This window comes from Talpa occidentalis, unplaced genomic scaffold (assembly GCF_014898055.3).
Source record: "Talpa occidentalis isolate TD23 unplaced genomic scaffold, MPIMG_talOcc4v2.1 talOcc4.16, whole genome shotgun sequence".
NCBI lineage: Eukaryota > Metazoa > Chordata > Mammalia > Eulipotyphla > Talpidae > Talpa > Talpa occidentalis.
This window is the reverse complement of record NW_023601653.1, coordinates 21410715-21431289: the sequence shown is the minus strand read 5'-3', so window position 1 is coordinate 21431289 and position 20575 is coordinate 21410715. Positions and strand designations below refer to the sequence as shown.

The following is a 20575-nucleotide window of genomic DNA, read 5'->3' as shown; positions in this document are numbered from 1 at the left end:
CAGCACCGCAACCACATCACATCTGGGGAGGGCCTGGGACTTCCTGTAAAGGACATGGCATTTTCACACCTTGTAAAGATGGCCAGACCTGAAGATAAGTATAAACTACCGTGAAATTAAGACTTTGGCCCTAATCAGGCTAAGCTTTTAAAAAATCCCAGTCTTTGTTGTCTTTCTGTTTCCCATCACCTGATGGAATGCACTTTGATTTACATTCAGGATCCCACAAAGACTTTATCTAGAATATTCTTTTGAAGCTAGACAGTGTCTAGCAATGAAATTCATTTAAAGATAACAATGTTGATTTCTTCTTCAGAACCTTTAGTCCCTTTCCTTCCAGTAGGAAGCCATTCATTGATTTTTTCCGCCTGTCCTTTGCTTCCTCTTTCTAAAGCTCCAGCAATGACCCCTAGTGGGAAATGAGTTTTACGTTGACTTCCAGGGAGGTGAGGGACCTTATGTATTCATCTTTCCAGAACTTTCCCAAGTCATGTCATAAAGTTCATGGGTGCAGCTTCCTGGGCACTAAGCCATACTGCATTGACACAGACTGTTTGCTCTGTGCCTCCTTGTGTGAACCATTTCCTCTGGTGACTTTTCTCCTCATCTTGTATTCCTCTATTTACGCAGGTGTGAGCAGTTCAAATACCTGTTGTGTAAGAACTAATTATTTTTCTAAGTAGGTCCTACTTCCTGCCAGCCTATTTTGCCACAGCAATCGATGGAAATGACAATGTGTGTGGAAATGACAATGTGTGTCCATATATCAAGAATGCTTTAGCTCAGTTATCAAAGCTGAGATCCTCCAAGAATATACTGGCAGGGCCTCCCTGGGGCACAAAGGGTTAAGTCGCAGCACTATGAAGGTATCCACAGCCACTGCAGCATGAGTTTGATCTCCGGCCAGGGAGCAACCCACATAGCACGGCAGACCTCTCCTGTCTCGCTCACCTTCTGCTCCCCTCAGCAGTGTATTTCAGTCAGTCCACCTGTTCTGTTCCCCACTCTGTCTCTGGTGAATCCTCTCACCCCCCAGCACCTCTGGCCTGTACCCCAGTTCTTGTATGCATAAATAAATAAATCTTTAAAAAAATAATTAATATACTGGTAGGACCCTGCCCTCATTGCTGCTTTTGGCCATTTGCAGGGTTAATTACAAAAGTTGTATTTGGATATAATAGGACACTAACACACTGGCTGCAATCTATTCTACACCAAGCTTTGTGTTTGTGAAATCTGGCTACCATCTGGCTCTGTGAGTAGGTACATTATGCCCACGATTTCATAGCAAGGAAGGCTGAGCTCAAATGGCAGGTAATTACACTGGAACCCAAGCTCACATCTCAGTCCCTTCAAAGCCTCTTTAAAACACTCTGCTCCCTACTTGATAAAAGTGGCCCTAACGCATGACTTCACGCAGCCTATTATGAGATCTGCCTGTTATAAAATGGCAACTTCTGCATTACTGGTTAGGTTTTATCTTGCTGGTCAGAACTGGGAGTTCTGAAGTCAAACAACCTGGGCTCTAATCTTGGCTCAGCTACTACCTAGCTATGTGACTCGGGAAATCACACAATCTCCCTATGCCTCAGCTTCCTCATCCGCTAAATGGGGATACCATATCACAGGACTATTATAATAAGGGAGTTGCATTTGTAAAGGAGTAGAAACAGTCCCCCAAACAGTAACAATTCACTTGTAGTGACCTGTTTTCATTACTATGCACAGACAAAACATGTACATATACACAAAGTTCATATGTTTATTGACTTTGGAATTGGCTCATGAAAAACAGTTTGGTTCTTGGGAATAGAAAAACAATCCATACAAGATTTTGAAGAAATTTTTCAAAGAAAAGAGTCCATTGCTCTACCACCAATTTTGGTTCTTGATGTCAGCAGCCCAGAAATCATGGAGTCTCTCTATGTGCTGAGACTTGGATAAGCCAGGATTTTTAGGAGGGCTGCCTGCTTTGGAGGGATTTCCCGGCAATCTAGGACTTGCCTGCTGAAGCAGCAGTCCCTCCAGGATTGCCAGCTCATAAACTTCCTGTTGACTGCAGGTTCTGCAAGAAGGGGTTTTGGAAGTCTCCTGGCCTCAGCAGTGTAACCGTCATCTCTCAGTTATCTGGGTTCACTTTATTTTTCTTTTTTAGATTTATTAATTTATGCATACAAGAACTGGGGTACAGGCCAGAGGTGTGAGGGGTGAGAGGATTCACCAGAGACAAAGTGGGGAGCAGAACAGGCAGACTGACTGAAATACACTGCTGAGGAGAGCAGCAGGCGAGCCAGGTGAGGTATGATGCGCCATGTGGGTCACCTCCCTGGCCAGGGATAGAACTTGTGCTGCAGGAGTTGCGGATAGCTTCACAGTGCTGAGACTTAAACCCCTGCACTACCAGGGAGGCCCCTGATCTGGGTTCACTTTAGCTGGTGGGGCACCCAATTATTACTGGGTCCTCAAGCTTTTAAAGAACCCTGCATCTAAGAAATCTCATCTTGCAGGAATTTTCTTCCTCCTTCTGAGTTCTTGCCCAGCAGGAGGTTTTCAGATGGGGTGGGTTGTAGCTTGAGGCCACAGGGTAGCAACAGATCCAGCCTTAAGTAAATCGACCACCTGCTTAGCACAGCTTCTATAGTAATTTTTGCACATGCAATATTCCAAGGTTATTTTTATAAAATGACTAACACATGTTCATCTTTTGGTATAAATTCATCACATTTTTCTAGACCCACCAGAAATTTTACATTCTTTACCCAAACCCCAGTCTAAACCCTTGCTAAGACAGGGCCTCCCTGGTGGCGCAAGGGATTAAGCACTGCACTATGAAGCAATTCGCAGCCTCTGCAGCACAAGTTTGATCCCTGGCTGGCCAGGGAGCTACCCACATGGTGTAGCAGACCTCTCCTGTCTCGCCCGCTGCTCCCCTCAGCAGTGTACTTTGGTCAATCTGCCTGTTCTGTTACCCACTCTATCTCTGGTGAGTTCTCTCAGCCCCCGCACCTCTGGCCTGTACCCCAGCTCTTGTATGCATAAATAAATAAATCTTTAAAATAAATAAATAAAATAAACCCTTGCTAAGACATGACCCCTCTTCTCCCTCCCAACTTACCTAACCAGTTTTCCAGGGATAAAGCCCTTTTGTTATATCACCTGTATGGTGATTTAGTTTGAAGTAATCCAATATAAATGCTGTAGTATTGTAATGCTTTCGGGGTGGATAATTCACCATGACATTCTTTAATATGAATCAATACCTGATCTGAGGGAAGGCTGGTTTGAGTTTAGCATAAAAGATGTTAAGAAATTGCTGAATTGGTGGCACTGAGGATATGATTGTTAGGTGGGGTGTGCCAGGACCCTGTGGATCCTGCTTGACCCAGACATGAGAAGGCAGACAGCCCACGCGTGCAAGGAAGCCCCCAGCTCCTAGGTTCCAACACTGGAGCTTGTGAGCCTCACTTCCCCCAGGATCCTGCCCCCAGAGACTACAGCCTTGCACGTTTGATTTGAGAAACTTGCTGACTCTCCTTCAGCATGGTGCACTCATGTGGGGTGCTCTTAGTCCAAGTTCTGGAGGAAAGAGAAAACCTGCTCCCTGATCACACTCAGTTTGTGTGAATTACTTTCCTGCTAAAATATATCTTTTCATCTAGTTGAGTTGGAGATGAGATTTACTTTTACAGCTGGGGCATAGTGAGGATTGTAACCTAAATTCGGGGTTCTAGCCATGAGAGGCCTGATTTTTATCAAAAGTATCTGACATTTATCCAATTTTTAAATCGACACAGAAGCAAAGCTTTCCAAAATTTTTGATGGCCAAATCCCATCTCCAGTAATTCTGATTGAATTGCTTTAAGGTGGATCCCAAGCACTGATGTCTCCCAAGTTCTCCTGGGAATTCTATCATGCTACCTGGCTGGGAACTGTTGACCTAGAAGGATCCACAGCACTTGTCCGCCCCATCAATCCCTTTGTGTAGGAAGGTTTTTGGCCAAACATGTGGGTCCCAGAATTAAATCTTTGGAAAGACCTGGAGGTATTTACACACACCCCAGCTCAGAGGGGCGCAGGCAACTCTCTTTTAGTCCAGCAGTCAGGAGTGACTTACCCGGGTGGAACATACCTTGAGAAACTCTGAGAAACCATATTCCAGACTCTAGATTCCTCAGCATATCAGCTCTCATCAGCTAGTATAGAAATTTTCCTGAAGTTCACCTGAAGGATGAATCAAGTAATACACTTTACCCACAAATGTCAGAGCTTCATTAACAGGAAAGCACGATGTTAAACATAACAATCTGCTTGTCCTTGAAAGCTCAACTCTCAATCCAGCACATATGCTGATATCTTTTCAGGAGGCCTGGAACTATACCCAGATCTGCCTGTGGGTTTGCCTGGAGGAAGATTTCTTTTGATAATGGCATTGTTCAGTGAGTACCCTTGTGTGTTTTGAACTGAAAAGCTGGCTGGGGAATCCACCCTGGTGCCGCAAGGGGTTAAGTCTCAGCACTATCAAGCTATCTGCAGCATGAGTTCAATTCCCCGCTAGGGAGCTGACTCACAGGGTGCAGCAGACCTCTTCTGTCTCATCAGCTACTCCCCTCAGCAGTGTATGTCAGTAGATCTACCTGTTCTGCTCCCCACTCTGTCTCTGGTGAATCCTCTTACCCCCCACCCTGCACCTCTAACCTACACCCCAGTTCTTGTATGCATAAAGAAATATAAAGAAATTTAAAGAAAAAAGAAAAGCCTGCTGGACCATATGGAAGTGAGTACTATTCAGGCCCTGTGGTCCCCAAAATAAGTCTGATGGGGAAGGACATACACGTGCCCAGGTAGCTAGAATGAACCAAGGTAGATGTAGTGATTGCTATAGAAAAGAGGTGCTAGGGAACAGGAGAAAATGGTTCTCGGATGCTGCAAAGCATCCAGAAGATCGTATCTGATTTGGTCCCTCTAGGATAAGCTGATTCCCCGTCTCTCGCCCACCCCAAAGGGAGAGGAGAATGGCACTGTAGGCTAGAGAGACAGCTTGGGCGGAGGTTAGCATGGCCTGGAGTGTGGGAGAGCAGTGTGGAGTGTGCAGAGAGACACAGAACACAGGGTGTGTAAGCAGGATGGAAATGGGCTTTGGATGTCAAGCTAAGGAGTTTGGAATTTTTCCTTAGGCAGTGAGAAGTCATCAAAGATATTTATATAGGGGTGTGACATGATTTCAGAATATGATTCTGGTAATAAAGCAGTGAGTAGACTGGAGGAGAGAGAAACTGGGGGCAGGAAAACCAATTAGAAAGCAATTTGCAATTATCCAAGAAAATGATGCTGTACCACACAACTGTCCAGTTCCTAAAATAATATCATCCTGCCTAGTATTCCTCTTATTTCTGGGGCTAGAAAAATCACTTAGGCCTTATGTGACTCAGAATCCCTCCCTATTAATAGAAGATGACAAAATACTTACCTTACCTCACACAGGGAGGTACTGAGAGATGTTTGTAATTGTAGCCGGAAAGAGGGGAATGTTATTCTAAATGCCAGTGGTTTAATTCCTCCTCAGGGAGAGAAATTGCTCTTGACCTCTAACTTTTTATTATAAAAATTTCAAACCTACAGAAAGATTGAAAGTTGAATAAAAGCATCAGAAATACTCTTTGCAGTATTTCTGCTCCAAACTTGTGCAAAATTTCCAGCTGCGGGCTACCCAAGAAAGGGCATTTCTGATACATTTCTGCTCCTGTAGGATGAAAATGCCACTGCAACATGCTTGGTTAGAAAATGAAATTTTGGGGCCTCCGTGGTGGCACAAAGGGTTATGTCTCAGCACTATGAAGCTATCTGCAGCCACTGCAGCATGAGTTCAATCCCTGGCCAGGTTGCTGACCCACATGGCCCAGCAGACCTCTCCTGTCTCACCCACTGTTCCCCTCAGCAGTATACTTTGTCAGTCTGCCTGTTCTGCTCCCCACTCTGTCTCTGGTGAATTCTCTCACCCTCCTGCGCCTCTGACTGTACCCCAGTTCTTGTATAAATAAATAAATCTTTAAAAAAAATAAAAATAATAAAACAACAACCTCGCAGGCAACTATAAATAAGAGACATTCTGCGAGGGAGGGGGAGGAAGTGGGATCAAAATGGGAGAGAGGAGCACAAAACACTATGGTAATGGTTCACTGGTGAACTGGTGGTGGGAATTTTACAGGGAATACACAATGATATAAAAGATGCAAATTAAGGGGGCCTTCCTGATGGCGTAAAGGTTAAGATGCAACCTATGAAGGTATCCACAGCCACTGCTGCACGAGTTCGATCCCTGGCCAGGGAGCTACCCACATGGTGCAGCAGACCTCTCCTGTCTCCCCCGCTGCTCCCCTCAGCAGTGTATTCAGTCCGTCTGCCTGTTCTGTTCCCCACTCTGTCTCTGGTGAGTCCTCTCGCCCCCCACCCCCAGCGCCTCTGGCCTGTACCCAGCTCTTGTATGCATAAATTGTTTTTTAAAAAAGATGTAAATTAAAAAAATAATTATAGATTACAAAAAAGTCCTGCTTGATAGATCTGTTGAGTTAGTTCAAGATATTCTGAGAGATAGAAAGATACCTGATGATATACTTTCACTCAAGAAGCTAATAGGCAGGATTGTAACCTAAGAGAGGACAGGCCAGAGGTACCTCTCAGTGTATTATTAGAACAGTGTGTTCTAATAACATAGCAACAGAGGTCTAGAACCCAACTGATGGAGGTGTTAGATGATCGAGTCCTTTCCTTCAACCTAGAATAGCATGATTTGGACTTATAATGGGGAACACCACAGTGTTTCCTTTTCTGTATGAAAACTCAATAGTTATAGAGTAATATTAGAAGGTGCCATGTCAAGAACATAAAAGGAGAGGGTAATACATCCTGCTTTCTGAAGCACATTTGCGTAAGTAATAGATGATTCTGTCAAATGGAAATATTTTCTCTGGTACAGTAAATTATTCTGATTCATTTGTTCTCACTTCACATGCATTTCTTGGAAAAATAGCTGGTGAAATACATCACAAAGAAACTGGGAGATTACAAATTACAGAAGAATAAGTCCTTTTAACCTTTACACAAATTAGTTCGTATTTTAAGAGGAGTTTAAACATAAACCCATAGTCGGTATTTCCATGTACTTATTCATGACTTGTTAGATTTCTTTACTGCAAAGAGCTCAAGGAAAGCAACCAGAAATAGCTGTGCTGACAACAAAGAGTCATTTATAAAGGGAAAATAATTAAGATTTATCTTTTTATTAATGAAGTAGTTCAGCCATTTGATAGTTCTAATTTCTGATCAGTCTTTAAAGGTGACATTCATTTTTTTCAAAAGTGTGCAGGCCACAAGCTAGAAGAAAATATTTGCAAAAAACACAGCTGATAAAATACTTTTTTTCTTTTAAAGATATATTTATTTATGCATACAAGAGCTGGGGTGTAGGCCAGAGATGCAGGGAGCGAGAAGATTCACCAGAGACAGAGTGGGGAACAGAACAGGCAGATCCTCTGAAATACACTGCTGAGGGGAGCAGCAGGCAAGACAGGAGAGGTCTGCTGTGTCGTGTGGGTATCTTCCTGGAGAGGGATGGAACATGTGCTGCAATGGCTGCGGATAGCTTCATGGTGCTGATGCTTAACCCCCTGCGCCACCAGGGAGGCCCTACAAAGAATTTTTGAAACTCAACAATAGGAAAATGAACAATATGACTAAAAACTGGGCAGAATACCTTAATGGACACCTCACCAAAGAAGATACACTGATAGCAAATATACTGCTCCACTTCCTATGCCATCAAAGGAAGTACAAATTAAAACAAAGAGGTAGTGCTGCACACCTAGCAGAATGACCAAAAATCCATAATACCGACAACACCAGAGGCTGACAAAGGCTGTGGAACAACGGAGGCTCTCATTCATTGCTGAAGGGAATACAAAATGACGGCGCAGCCACTCTGGAAGACAGTTTGGCAACTTCTTATAAAACTAAACATACTTTTAAACAAATGATTGTCCTCCTACTGGTATCTACCCAAAGGAGTTGAAAACTTATGTCCACAAAGAAACCTGCATACAAATATTTATATCAGCTGCATGCATAAGTGCTGAAACTTGGAAACAACTGAGATGTCCTTCAGCAGGTGAATAGGTAGCAAACTGTGGTACATCCAGGCAATGGAATATTACTCATTGCTAAAAGAAAAGGAGACATTAAGTCAGGAAAACAGATGGAAGAAATTTAAATGCATATTGTTAAGGGAAAGAAGTTAATTTAAAAAGCTATATAGGGTCTCCCCGGTGGCTCAAGAGGTTAAGCCTCAGCACTATGAAGCAATCCGCAGCCACTGCAGCACAAGCTGGATCCCTGGCCATGGAGGTGACCCACATGGCCCAGCAGACCTCTCATTTCTCGCTGGCTGCTTCCCTCAGTGGTGTATTTCAGTCAATCTGCCTGTTCTGCTCCCCACTCTGTCTCTGGTGAATCCTCTCATCCCTCTGCTCCTCTGGCCTACACCCCAGCTCTTGTATGCATAAATCAATCTTTTTTTAAATGTCTCAAAAAAAAAAAAGACTATGTACTATGATTCTAATACATAATACTCTTAAAAAGACAAAACTGTAGAGGGTATTAGGTGAATAGGTGGAGCATGGAAGATTTTTAGGGCAGTGAAACTATTCTGTATGATATGGTATGGTAGATATACGTCATACTACATTTTTCCAAACCCATAGCATGTACACTGAGAAGAGTGAACTCTAATGTCAACCTCGGACTTTGGGTGATAATGATGTGCCAATACAGGTTCATCAATTGTAACAAATATTTTGGTTTGGGATGTTGCCAACGGAGGAGGTATGTATAGGTGGGAAATCTCAGTCTTCCTTGCTCAGTTTTTCTGTAAACATACAGCTGCTCTAAAAAATAAAGTCAATAAGAAAAAAAAAATTAAAAAGTTAATGTCTATGCTGCTGTCAAGTAACTTAGAACTACAGAATATAATGTTTCCATGAATTAAATAAAAATCATTTTCAAATGTCTATACAGGTGATAGTTGTTTTCTTAAAAGTTATTGAGTTATATTTGGATGGGTGATATTTGTGCATGTAATAAAATTCACAAGGTAAGAGGTGGTATGGTAGGCTCTCCTAGCCGCTCAGTTCCCCTCTCTTCCCAGAGGCAACTACTGTTACTAGTTTTCGTGTATCCTTCCAAAGATAGAGTCCATGCATATACAAGCACATGCACTTAGTATTATTGAAGTTGTTGTTACACAATTGGAGAAGAAGAAACATACAGGAATGCGATTTGATTTTTTCACTGAATTTCGGAGATGGGCTCGTAATAACAGAAAACATAAAAACATAGAGCTCTCTCATATGTTTAAATGGCTCCATAGTGTATCATTCCATGGACAGAGCATCAATTATATATCCATCCTTCCTATTGACAGATATTGAGGTTGCTCAGGATACTTTTTGCTACTGTAAGCAATGACTGCAGTGAATATGCCTTTATATCTTCCCCCACTTGGAATGTGAGTACATCTACAAGATAAATTCTTCAATGTAAGATGTGGTACATATACACCATGGAATATTACTCAGCATTCTAAAAAGATAAACACATGCAATTTGCAGCAACATGGATGGAGCTGGAAGGGATCATGCTCAGCGAAATAAGCCAGAAAGAAAAAGAAAAATACTGGGTCTCACTCATAGCAGGAATCTAGAAAACTTAAATAAGGGACCAGGAAAAAGAATAACTATAAGAAAGAAAAATTCAAAATCAACAAACAACTATGAATCAGAGACACACTATGGGGGTTGGGGGGCAGGGAAAGGAGGGTTGGGGGTCAAAATAAGGGGGTTGCAATTGTATGGGGAATATAAAAATAAAATTTAAAAAATAATAAAAAAATAAAATAAATTCTTCAATGTAGATCTGCTTATCAGAGTATGTGAACTTATGATTTTGACAGATATGGCTCAAACAACCCCTTCAGAATTGTGCTAGTTTGCATTCCCACCAATTATGTATTTCTGCAGACTTTAGCTGAACGTGTGTGCTTCTGCCAGTCTGATAGGTAGATGTCAATATCTCATGGAAATGTTAGTGCACTTCTCATATTAAAAGATTGAGCAACTTTTTGTATGTTTAAAAGACTATTTGAATTTCCCTTCCTGTGAAATATCTATTACATTCCTTGCAATTTAGTGACTGGTAAATAAAAAATTTATTTTATCATTTATATCTTATTTTTCAACCACAATATTAAGTTCATTGTAAAAAACTACATTTAATCAATCATTTGTTTCAAGCAGAAAAAAATGGAGAGCCTTTTGGTCATCCTAAAGCACACTTTGATACACAGCTCATTGATGCTTGACTTCTTTCTCAACTTACTCTAAATCTCAAGTTGCAATGAAAACTGTTCTCACTCCTTAGGCTTGCTCAAGGTCAAAGAGTCCTGTTTGTTTTGTTTTCAACACAGAAGAGTTGTTTGTATTAACTCTGTCTTGGGCCATTATTAGCTATGCAAACCTTCTGAGGAATTTTAACTCATTAAAGTAACAGCCTTAATAAATTCTTCTAGCATCCACAGTTCCTGCATTCTGCATGGACACAAAGGAGAGAGTGATAGCACCGAATATCTAGATGCTTTTCTCATCCCCACCCCTCCATAAGATCTTTATCTGGCCCTTTAAACGGAGAAGTGAAAAAGTAAGTCCCTTTACTTCTACATCTTGTTTACAATTCCCAAAAATCACATCCTTCTTGGCAGTTGATATTCTTTTTAGTAGCTGATGAAAGACACCTACTTTACACAAAACAGAATTATCTTTGGACAAAGGATTTTGATGGTTAATTTGAACTGGATTTATCAGGAATTCCCTACAAAGATGGGAGGTAAGAACACAAAGGAAGGAGAAGTTAGCATCAAAGGGAGTAAGATGGAAGTCAGGAAGCAGGCTTGTAAATAAATTCCAGAATGTATGTAGGAAAAGCTACTCTCTGGTCCTGCTTCACCACACCAAGCTGGGCAGAGAAAACATCTGAGAAAACAACTGCTGGCATCCAATCATAATTGTGGTGAGGTCAAATTACTTACAGGGAAGTTAGATGAGATTTAAGGGACCATATTGTTAACTTAGATGCTTCAACAGATCTGCTCTAGTTAACCTTAATGCAAATTATAGATCTCCATTCAGCCCTCTTATTAAGAGAAAAATAAAATTATAGGCAAGAGGCCACATTTTCAAAAATCAACTTAGACAAATTACCTAGAAAATGAAACCTGAATCAGAGGCTGTTGTTGGAAGGTACAATCCAGGGTGGCAAAGGTGAGGGAGAAAGGGCCTCCCTGGTGGTGCAAAGGGTTAAGTTGCAACACTATGAAGCTAACCGCAGCCACTGTAGCATAAGTTCGATCCCCGGCCAGGGAGATACCCACCTGGTACAGCAGACCTCTCCTGTCTCGCCCTCTGCTCCCCTCAGCAGTGTATTTCAGTCAGTCTGCCTGTTCTGTTCCCCACTCTGTCTCTGGTGAATCCTCTCACACACACACCCACACCTCTGGCCTGTACCCCAGTTCTTGTATGCATAAAAATAAAATAAATCTTTAAAAAAAAAAAGTGAGGGAGAAAGGTGAGGGAAGAAGGGAAGGCAGCTGTATGTTAAGGAACTGGCCATGAGTCAGCTACTGGCCTTGTAAGTCACCTTGAAATAACTCAATAAGGGTGAGTAGGGGTGAGTTATCATCTTGGCCTGCACCCCTATGTTTATAGCAGCACTATTTACAATAGCTAAGCTATGGAAACAACCCAAATACCTAAAAATAGATGACTAGATCAAGAAGATGTGGTACATATACACCATGGAATATTACTCAGCATTCAAAAAAGATAAACACATGCAATTTGCAGCAACATGGATAGAGCTAGAAGGGATCATGCTCAGCGAAATAAGCCAGAAAGAAAAAGAAAAAAACCAGATGGCCTCTAGTTTCTTGATTCAAATTTGAACTCCTCTGTGCTACTGGATTGTTACTCTGCTACTTTAGGGAGCCATTAGAGAAGCTTATCTCATCTTTTTATGGTCCCTTAAATCTTCCAAGCTGCCTGGAAGAAGGGAGGAGAGCAACCAAGCAAAAGGCACATGAGTCTGGCCAGGTCAGATCCGGACCCACTGAATCTCCTGTCACAACCGGAGTGATGGGGTCTCACCAACACCCCCATGCCACCAAGGATGGTGTGCAATCAGTATCTGAAATTGGGGTGGGGGTTGGGGCAGGGTGCGGGGGATAGGAGCTCAGATGGGACTGGGGAATTGAGAGTATGCTTTAAAATGAAGAATAATGTTAAAACTTTTTAGAGTCTAAGAACCAGTGCTTCAGTGAAGCTACGATGAATGACTTTCAGATAAAGGAGTCATCAAATCATAAGTATGGGGGTGGAAATTCTATTAAGACTTCTGATTGCTGAAATAATTTTAGGATTATTAAGATTGAATGATGGATAGAGTTTACTCATTCTTAATCAGATGACTTTTATTAAAAAGGTTGATTTTGAAAAGCATGTTCATCATAATGCTCTGTAACCACAATGTTTTGAGTCCAAGCTATATGTAATAATTTGTGCTATTTGTGTTTCAACTTCTAGAGGCATATTTTACAAAATTTTCTATTGTAAAAACAAGCTTTTATCATTCTGCACATTTGTGTGCTCACAACAGGATTCTGTGGTATGAGTCTAAAGAGGGGGACAGATGAAATAGGGAAAAAAAAAATCAGTGAAAAGGCCTGTTGATGAAGTGGATTTCATACATCCAAAAATAACATAGCAACAATTACTTATTCTATCGTATACATCTAGATGACATTTGGAAATTTTATGTAGAAGTTACTGCTGGGCTTAAGTATAACCTTCTAAAAAAAACTCCTTGTTACTGAAAATGTGTGTCCTCTTGAATTCTTGGGATTCTAGAAACTTGTTTCAGTTATCCAAGTGATATCCATACAAATAGCCAGAAGCTAACTTTGGGGAGCTCCTCATGGGTACTCTCCCTAAGATTGTAGCAGCTTTAGACCCTTTCCATACCACCACGTAAAGCCCCACCAAGAACAATTTGTGTTTTCCTGCTGTTGCATATTTTTATCAGAATGCAGTCACTCCTCACCCCACCCCCACCCCCTAACTCCCCTCTAGGCATTTGCCAATTCCTTAAGAGGCCAGGGAGCTTGCACTGTTACATAAAAATGTTCATGTTTTTACTTATCCTGCCAGACAAATGAGACAGCATGAGAAATTCTCTTGCCACTAACTGAGAGCAGTTTATCACCTTTAGAATATCTAATGTTAAAACTTCAAAGAGAATACATGGGACAGTCCGAGCCTCATCCGATTGTCCTGCTTGTCCTGGAGTTCAGATCTGAGATGAATCCTAGTGGATGTGGATTTACATGTCAGTACCTGAAAGTGGCTCAGCCCCCACCCTGGAATGAAGGTACACATCCAAAGGGTTTGTTTTCAGAGGGTGGTGGAAGGAGCAATAGAGACAGCTCTGTGCCAACACGCTCAGCCATCTGCCATGCCAACCACCCGTCTCTCCCCCACCCCCTACCCCCACCCCCAAGCCCACCCCCGTTTCCTGCAAATGATTCATCTATTCTTTTACTTCTCCTTCAAAGATAACTATGTGGGCATTTCAGGAGGGAAAAGTCATTAAGAAAATGGAATCTGGAGTTTGGGGGATGAGGTAGAGCAGATTAAACAGTCTGGAATTTCACAATGCAAACACTGACACAGACTCTGGGGCCCTTCTCTCTCCTGCCAGTGCCTCATTTCATAACAGGTTATCATCATCCATCAAGAACAGGTCAACAAAAATGGCTGCGTGTAAACCGTGAGTGCATGAGTTGCTAAAGAGCAGAAGAGGAGAGAATGGAGGACAGAAGTCAGGAGAAGGATTCTGAATTTTCCAACAGTCAGCTCTGCTCATCTTGCCAGTTCGTGTAGATGGCTCCTAACTCTAGTTGTACACCAGTGAATAGGATCTTTATGACTTTTTCTAATCGGCAGACCAGAAAACTGCCAAAAGAGTCACACTTTTAAAGGAGATCCTGACCAATAGCTAGAAAAGCTGGTTATGGGCCTCGTCCCTGACACTAAAATGTATTGGTGGCAACATGCTTCGTGGGAAGGGGACGAGCAAGTCCAAGAGAAAGTGCTTATCATATTAGACACTGGGCAAATTAGTAAGTCTTTGGGGTCTCGGTCACCTTATATGTATGTTGGGGATAAGGACACCTTCCTCACAGGGTGGGGTGAGCACTGAAGAGGATAATGTATGTTAAGTGCTTTGTGTGGTCCATGGAATGAGGCAGATATGCAAATATCAGGTGCCAATGATAATTTATTTCACTCAATTTCTGTCACAGCCTATACTTTACGACTGACAAGGTAAAGAACAGAGAACAGGTGTTGGGGAGAGCAACTCTGGCATATTCCAGTACATACATTCTCAGCCTCTAGGGAAGGAAGGGGCAGATATCATATGGGATGTGGCTCAGGACTGTCTTCTCTAATATGAGACTTGGGGAGAAGGATGAAAGCAGAGAAACAAGAAACACCTGATGAAACCTCCTCTCTCCACCTCTAACAGCTACCACATACCCAGTGGCAAGTGATGGACCCAGGAAGCAAAGGATATTGGAGTTGAGACGCCAGATCAGATGGAGTTCTTACCGTCTCTAGCAGGCTGCCTCTATATTCCCCACGGTAAAATGGGTGTTATAACAGCACTTACATCTTGGGTTATTGTGAAGATGAAATAAAATTATCTATGTAAAGAATTGAACCCAGGACAGTTGGCAGTGCATACACCTGCTTATTTTTTTGTGTTCCTTGTTACTGTGTGGAATTGTTAACTTACTTCATTCATTAACCTATTTAGTGATCGATTTTTCATTTAGTAAACACGTGTTCATTCATTTCAGTGAACTGAGATGTTCAGTCACTCCAGTCATTCATTTATCACCAAATATTTTTTTTAAGATTTATTTATTTATGCATACAAGAGCTGGGGTACAGGCCAGAGGTGTGGGGGGTGAGAGGATTCACCAGAGACAGAGTGGGGAACAGAACAGGCAGACTGACTGAAATACACTGCTGAGGGGAGCAATGGGCGAGACAGAGAGGTCTGCTACGCCATGTGAGTTGCTCCCTGACCAGCTGGGGATAGAACTCGTGCTGCAAAGACTGCGGATTGCTTCATAGTGCAGTGCTTAACCCCTTGCACCACCAGGGAGGCCCCCTATCATCAAATATTTTTTGAGATCTTATGCTAAGCTGGTACTAAGCAAAGTGCCTGAGATGTCAGGGTCTTTTTGGCAAGAAGATTTTGTAGACTAACCAGGGAGAGACATGGAAATGAAAATAGGACAAGATAAGTTGCAGTGTCAGGAGTCAGGAAAGGCTTCACAGAGAGGCTTTTGAACTAGACCCTGAAGAATGAGCAGCCCAGGAGACTGAGATTGGGAATTCCAGGTAACAGGAACAGCTTGCAAAAAGGTACAATGTTGTGAGGGAAAAACCCAGGGCTGGGAGCAATGAGGACTTCCCCCAAATTCAGGCTTGATCCTCAGGGGGACCACGGGGTCCCACGTGCAGCTCAGCCCTACCCCAGGTGGGAGCCCACGTCTTCTCTTATAGGAAATAGAACTCACTGCTCAATCTCTGCTTAGCGGGGCTCTGGGGCCTGTTCTGAGCTCCTGCTCCATTTCCACCTGAGGTTTCCAACTTATTTCTGTCATAGGCTCTGCCTTGGATTCCACTTCTAATAACTGAGCTTCCATCTTGTACCTTCCTCCACATATTGCTGCTGAGTTCCCCTAAGACTGGGATTTTGCCTTTTGTCATCAGTCTCTCCCCGAGCTGGCGCCTTCTCAGAGCCACATCCCTGGCCCTGGGTTGCTTGGCCCATGGAGGGTTGTCACCTGCCAGATTTCACCTCTCCACCCCGCTCAGGTGACACACAGACCGATAACCTGTTATTGAAAGTCTTAATGGCAGGCATGTGGCTGAAGGCCCCATGACAGCTGAAACAAACTGCTACTCCATCCCACTTCAAAGGCCTGGTGAAACTGCCCCCAGAACCGTTACCTGGGCCCATCCTGCTTGGCTCGCCAACTTGGTGAATTCCTAGCTCCACTGTGACATTGCTAATGAAAACGGCAAAAGCTTGTGATGAAAAGTAGCACTAAACTTCTGCTTTCTGGCATACAGGTTATGCCCAGGGCGCTAGTAAATTCCCTAGCGGTGCTTGCACTCTTAGCACTTGCACATCCAATAAAATCTACATGAGTGTTTGCTCCCAGGGAGCCTCGAGCCCAAACTTGCCTGTACCCATTGGCATTTTTATAGCTTGTACCATTTTCCTTGACATTGCTCGGGATATGAGGACACTCATCATATGCTACCAGCCACAACTTTTAAAAAACAATTTGGGGATAGTCACAAGAGGAAATAAGGACCATTTGGAAATTCAAGAATCCCCCACATTCTCTGCTTTTTTTTTTTTTTTTTCCAGGAAGGATTTCAGAGTTTCAACCTGTTTTAATGCTGGCCCATCTGTCTGCTGTATTAATGAAAACAGCAGCATCTTTTAATGCTCCCATATGAAGCAGTACTTTCCCCAAAATTACAGAAAGAACTTTTGGATTTGATGAGCCATATTTTGTCTTTTTTCCCTTTGAAAAAATAAATCCCAACTGGAAAGCATTTTAGAGAGAGTATGTGCATAGAAATATTCAGTGAGTCATGATGTAGGTCTATTCCGGCGCGTAGGGTTTCCAGAACAATTACATAAGTGTTAGCATAGCCAGGAACTTTTGACATTTGTGGCAGTTTAATGGAGTTCTTTTCATCATTGAAAATATCCTAATTGTTGTTTCCTTAAAATTAAAATGCGTAAAACTGGTGAAGCAGTATAAATGGATTTTGAGGCATTTCTATCAAGTGTGCTTTGTTGGCAAAGAAAATGAAGAAAATGTATTTGCAATGAAATACAGGTGACCAATCTGTAACAAATACAATCATCTAATCATCTGGCAAAAATTGCCTTGGAGCATAAATTGTGAGATGTTTTTGTTTCTTTTCCTGCTACCATCCGTCAAGGTTTCCTACATAATATGAGTGTCTGTAGCATATTATTTACTTGGATATCCTTAAGTATGGGTGCCATTCAATAACATGGTTTTGAAAATGTGGGCATTCCACAGCTACTAGAATACACCAATTCTTTTTCATTTATATTTCTGAAGACTGCCAAGGAAATCAAGTGATATTCCAAATACCACTAATGTGTTTGTTAAATGTTATCATTTTTAAAAAGATATTCAGCTTCCAAGATATCTTCTAATAAAAGAAACTAGAGAAAGCCACAACCAGAGCTATCATCAACGCATCTTTTCCATCTCAAAACCCCCCAAATCCAAGGCTTCGTGGCTTTCCAGGGAGGGTGGAGCCCTTGGTTTTTGTAGATGTTTGTTCAGCATCTTGCACAACTTTCCTATTGACTTATTTTCCTCCAGATAAGAGATTGTAAGCTATGAGTGTTACTATATTTATCAGTTCAAAAGACACCACGGTACAAAGGACAGGCGGGCTGAGTGGGCACTGACTCAGAGAGGTGGCTGCTTGCTCTGTGTGCCCCTTAGGTGCAGAGAGCACAGTCTACCAAGGCCTTCACACCCAAGTACTGTTGGATTCTTTCCACATGAGCACAGCACCTTCCCACTGTAACAGAGCTGAGGGCACAGAGCACCTTGGGAACCCCTATGGGGGAGGCGTGATGAGGCTGTGTGAACTGCGTGGGTCATGTAGGTGATAATCTAAATGGGATCACAAATTTACTAAGTATCCTTGTGACACACAGTCATCATTAGAGTTTGCTTGTTGATGTTGGAGTGCTATGTGCTGTTCAGGACTATTTCCAAGAATCTACTTGAACTTGTACCCCTGGGGCCTAGGAGACACGTTGAAAAGAGGAATTTGGTATCCCTGCCAAGTTTACTTGATAATGGAGATGATTTTTTTTTAAGAGGAAGTGATGTGTTCATCCCAGGCTGGGAGCATGAAGAGGGAAGGAGGCAGCCCTGGCAAGTTGAAAGCTGCCAAGACAGAACACAGCCTCCTGACCAACAGGAAAGAGGTGGGAAGAGCTGTCCTGTTTGGTTTAACTGAAAAACTCCTCATCTTGCTGTTCATATCCCCAGCTTTCCGCATCCTGCAGTCACCAAGTTTTTCTTCTGATTCTGAAACGCATCCTCTCTTCTCCATCTCTCTAGCCATGAAGTTCATTGTCTTGCCATCTCTTACCTGGCTTGCTACAAAAGCCTCTGTCTTGCCCCCATATCTCAGGAAGAGGCATATTTCATTGTGTAACTGTGGGAATTTCTAGGAGAGTTTCTGTGAGCTCTCAGGGTAGACCAGAAGACTCAGAAATTGATAGAAATTAGCAAGGGTGGGGAAATGATAAGTCTTGGAGCCCTTGAACAGTGTTGTCAGTGCCCTACCCCAGTATTAATGATCACTTGTTCTTTCTAGGGAATTTTTTCCTATCTTTCTGTACTCTCTTCAACATCCCAATTCAAGTAAGTGAACTTTATTCCCGCTTGGGTCAGGTGGCTGTTTGTTGATGAGTAAAGGGCTGGGGACACCTAGATTTAACATTCTCACTAGACTTCCAATAAGGAATAGGTCACTGTTCACAGTGAAATCAGGGCCTCCCTGGTGGCATAAGGGGTTAAGCACTGCACCATGAAGAAATCCAGCCTCTCCAGCATGAGTTCAACCCCCGGCCAGGGAGCTACCCACATGGCACAGCAGACCTCCCCTGTCTCACCCGCTACTCCCCTCAGCAGTGTATTTCATCAGTCTGCCTGTTCTGTTCCCCACTCTGTATCTGGTGAGTCCTCTCACCCCCACAGCTCTGGCCTGTACCCCAGCTCTTGTATGAATAAATAAATAAATCTAAAAAAAAAAACAAAGTGAAATCAAAGTAGAGTGATTAATGAGTGATCAGATGACAGCATGTGCTCACGATGTGTTCATTATTCAGGAGGCATCTAAGAGCAGCGGAAATATATATTACCCTGCTGTGCTCCCATAGCTCATTAACGTATCTCTCTTCCCCAATAGACAATGCAGTCCTTGAAGGAAGAACCGTGTCCTATTCATCTTTACATGCCTGGCCTCTCATGGACACTCATAGACACATACATAAATGTTCATTGTGTGAAAGAATGAATTGATGTCTGTTTAAAGGAAAGCTTTGTTCTGTCTAGTCTATAAACTTTCAGAATTACTTTGTGGTTCCTCAACCCGACTTCAGTGGTCCTTGCCCAGTGGTGCAGCGGTTGAGCGCTGGGTTGCGAAGCTGTCCAAAGCCTCTGCAGCGCCGGTTCGATCCCCGGCTGCTCCTCAGCCACCGAAGGAGGGTCCCACATGGCGCGCAGACCTCTCCTGCCGCCTGCTGCTCCCCTCAGCAGTGTACTTCGGTCCTTCTGCCTGCTCTGCTCCCCGCTCTGGCTCTGGTGAGTTCTCTCACCCTCCAGCGCTTCTGACTGTACCCAGTGCATGTATAAATAAATCTTAAAAAAAAAAAAAAAAAAAAAAAAAACCTCACTGGTACTGTGTGGACTGACACTCTGGTGCTTCCAAAGGGAAAAAGAGGAACCAAGAGCCTATAGACACAGATACAAGTGTCTCTTCCCGCTTTCATTCATCCATCTCTTCTAGCACCATTTTGGTCTTCAGAAACTCCTAATATCCATTTGTTCCTGGGTTGCTTAGTGGCCCTTGACATCTAACTGTCTTATCTGACATAAGGCAATGGAAAGAATGTGCTTTGAAATCGGACAGATGTAGGTCCTATATGAACTCACTAACTACTAGCTTTGCGACCCTGGATACTTGTATTTAACCTCTCTGGATCTCAAGTTGCACATATGTTCACTGAAAAGACTCTTAAGTGCAAATGAAATAATATATGTAAAGACACTTGTCATAATGTTTGTTGTGTGACAGGTGCCCAGTGAACCTCCATTCTGCTTTGATGGCTGTGATAGAGGCATGGGAGAAACTGACAGTGCTATATTAGGTAATTTGAACTCAAAGAGAAAACCAGAATAAACAGACCGATTTGCTCTAACACAAACAGATGTCAATTATTAACTTATTAGTGAATTATATAAAATGTACCCAAGTTTAAAAAAAAGATAGCAAGTGAGGTTTAAGGGAGAAATAAGTCCATATATATATTTCTAAAACCACAACAGAATTAGATATCAGTTATGCCCACACTGGAACCCACTTGGGTGTTATTGAATTGAAAGGGATTTCTTCTGTAGTGTGTGTGGTTTTGTTCAACTCTAGAATGTTTGGGGAAGAAATTTTGGCTGCATCACTAGTTGCTGGCTTGTCTCACCTGAGAGGTGAATTATGGGAACCCGGGGACACAAGAGGTCGCTGAGTGGGCGGTCAGGAAGCACTCA

General features: G+C 42.6%; 2 long non-coding RNA genes across 5 annotated transcripts; one reads left to right on the top strand and one right to left on the bottom strand.

The window, feature by feature from the left end:
- Window positions 1-4002: 4002 nt before the first annotated feature.
- On the bottom strand, window positions 4003-6656 carry LOC129145948 (uncharacterized). Its single transcript, XR_008552186.1, has 3 exons — window positions 6601-6656; window positions 5468-5613; window positions 4003-4221 (listed from the first exon to the last, which is right to left on the bottom strand). It is a non-coding gene; the product is annotated as an uncharacterized LOC129145948 (long non-coding RNA).
- Window positions 6657-6728: 72 nt separating this feature from the next.
- LOC119247446 (uncharacterized) lies at window positions 6729-19274 on the top strand. 4 transcript variants are annotated; one of them, XR_008552185.1, is made up of 6 exons: window positions 6729-6925; window positions 10616-10743; window positions 13305-13524; window positions 13855-14275; window positions 14683-14798; window positions 19221-19274. It is a non-coding gene; the product is annotated as an uncharacterized LOC119247446 (long non-coding RNA). The 4 variants fall into 4 exon arrangements; XR_005125755.1 differs by lacking the exon at window positions 19221-19274 and having other exon boundaries at window positions 13855-13923; window positions 14683-14877; XR_005125753.1 differs by lacking the exon at window positions 19221-19274 and having other exon boundaries at window positions 13855-14026; window positions 14683-14877.
- The last annotated feature ends 1301 nt before the right edge of the window (window positions 19275-20575 follow it).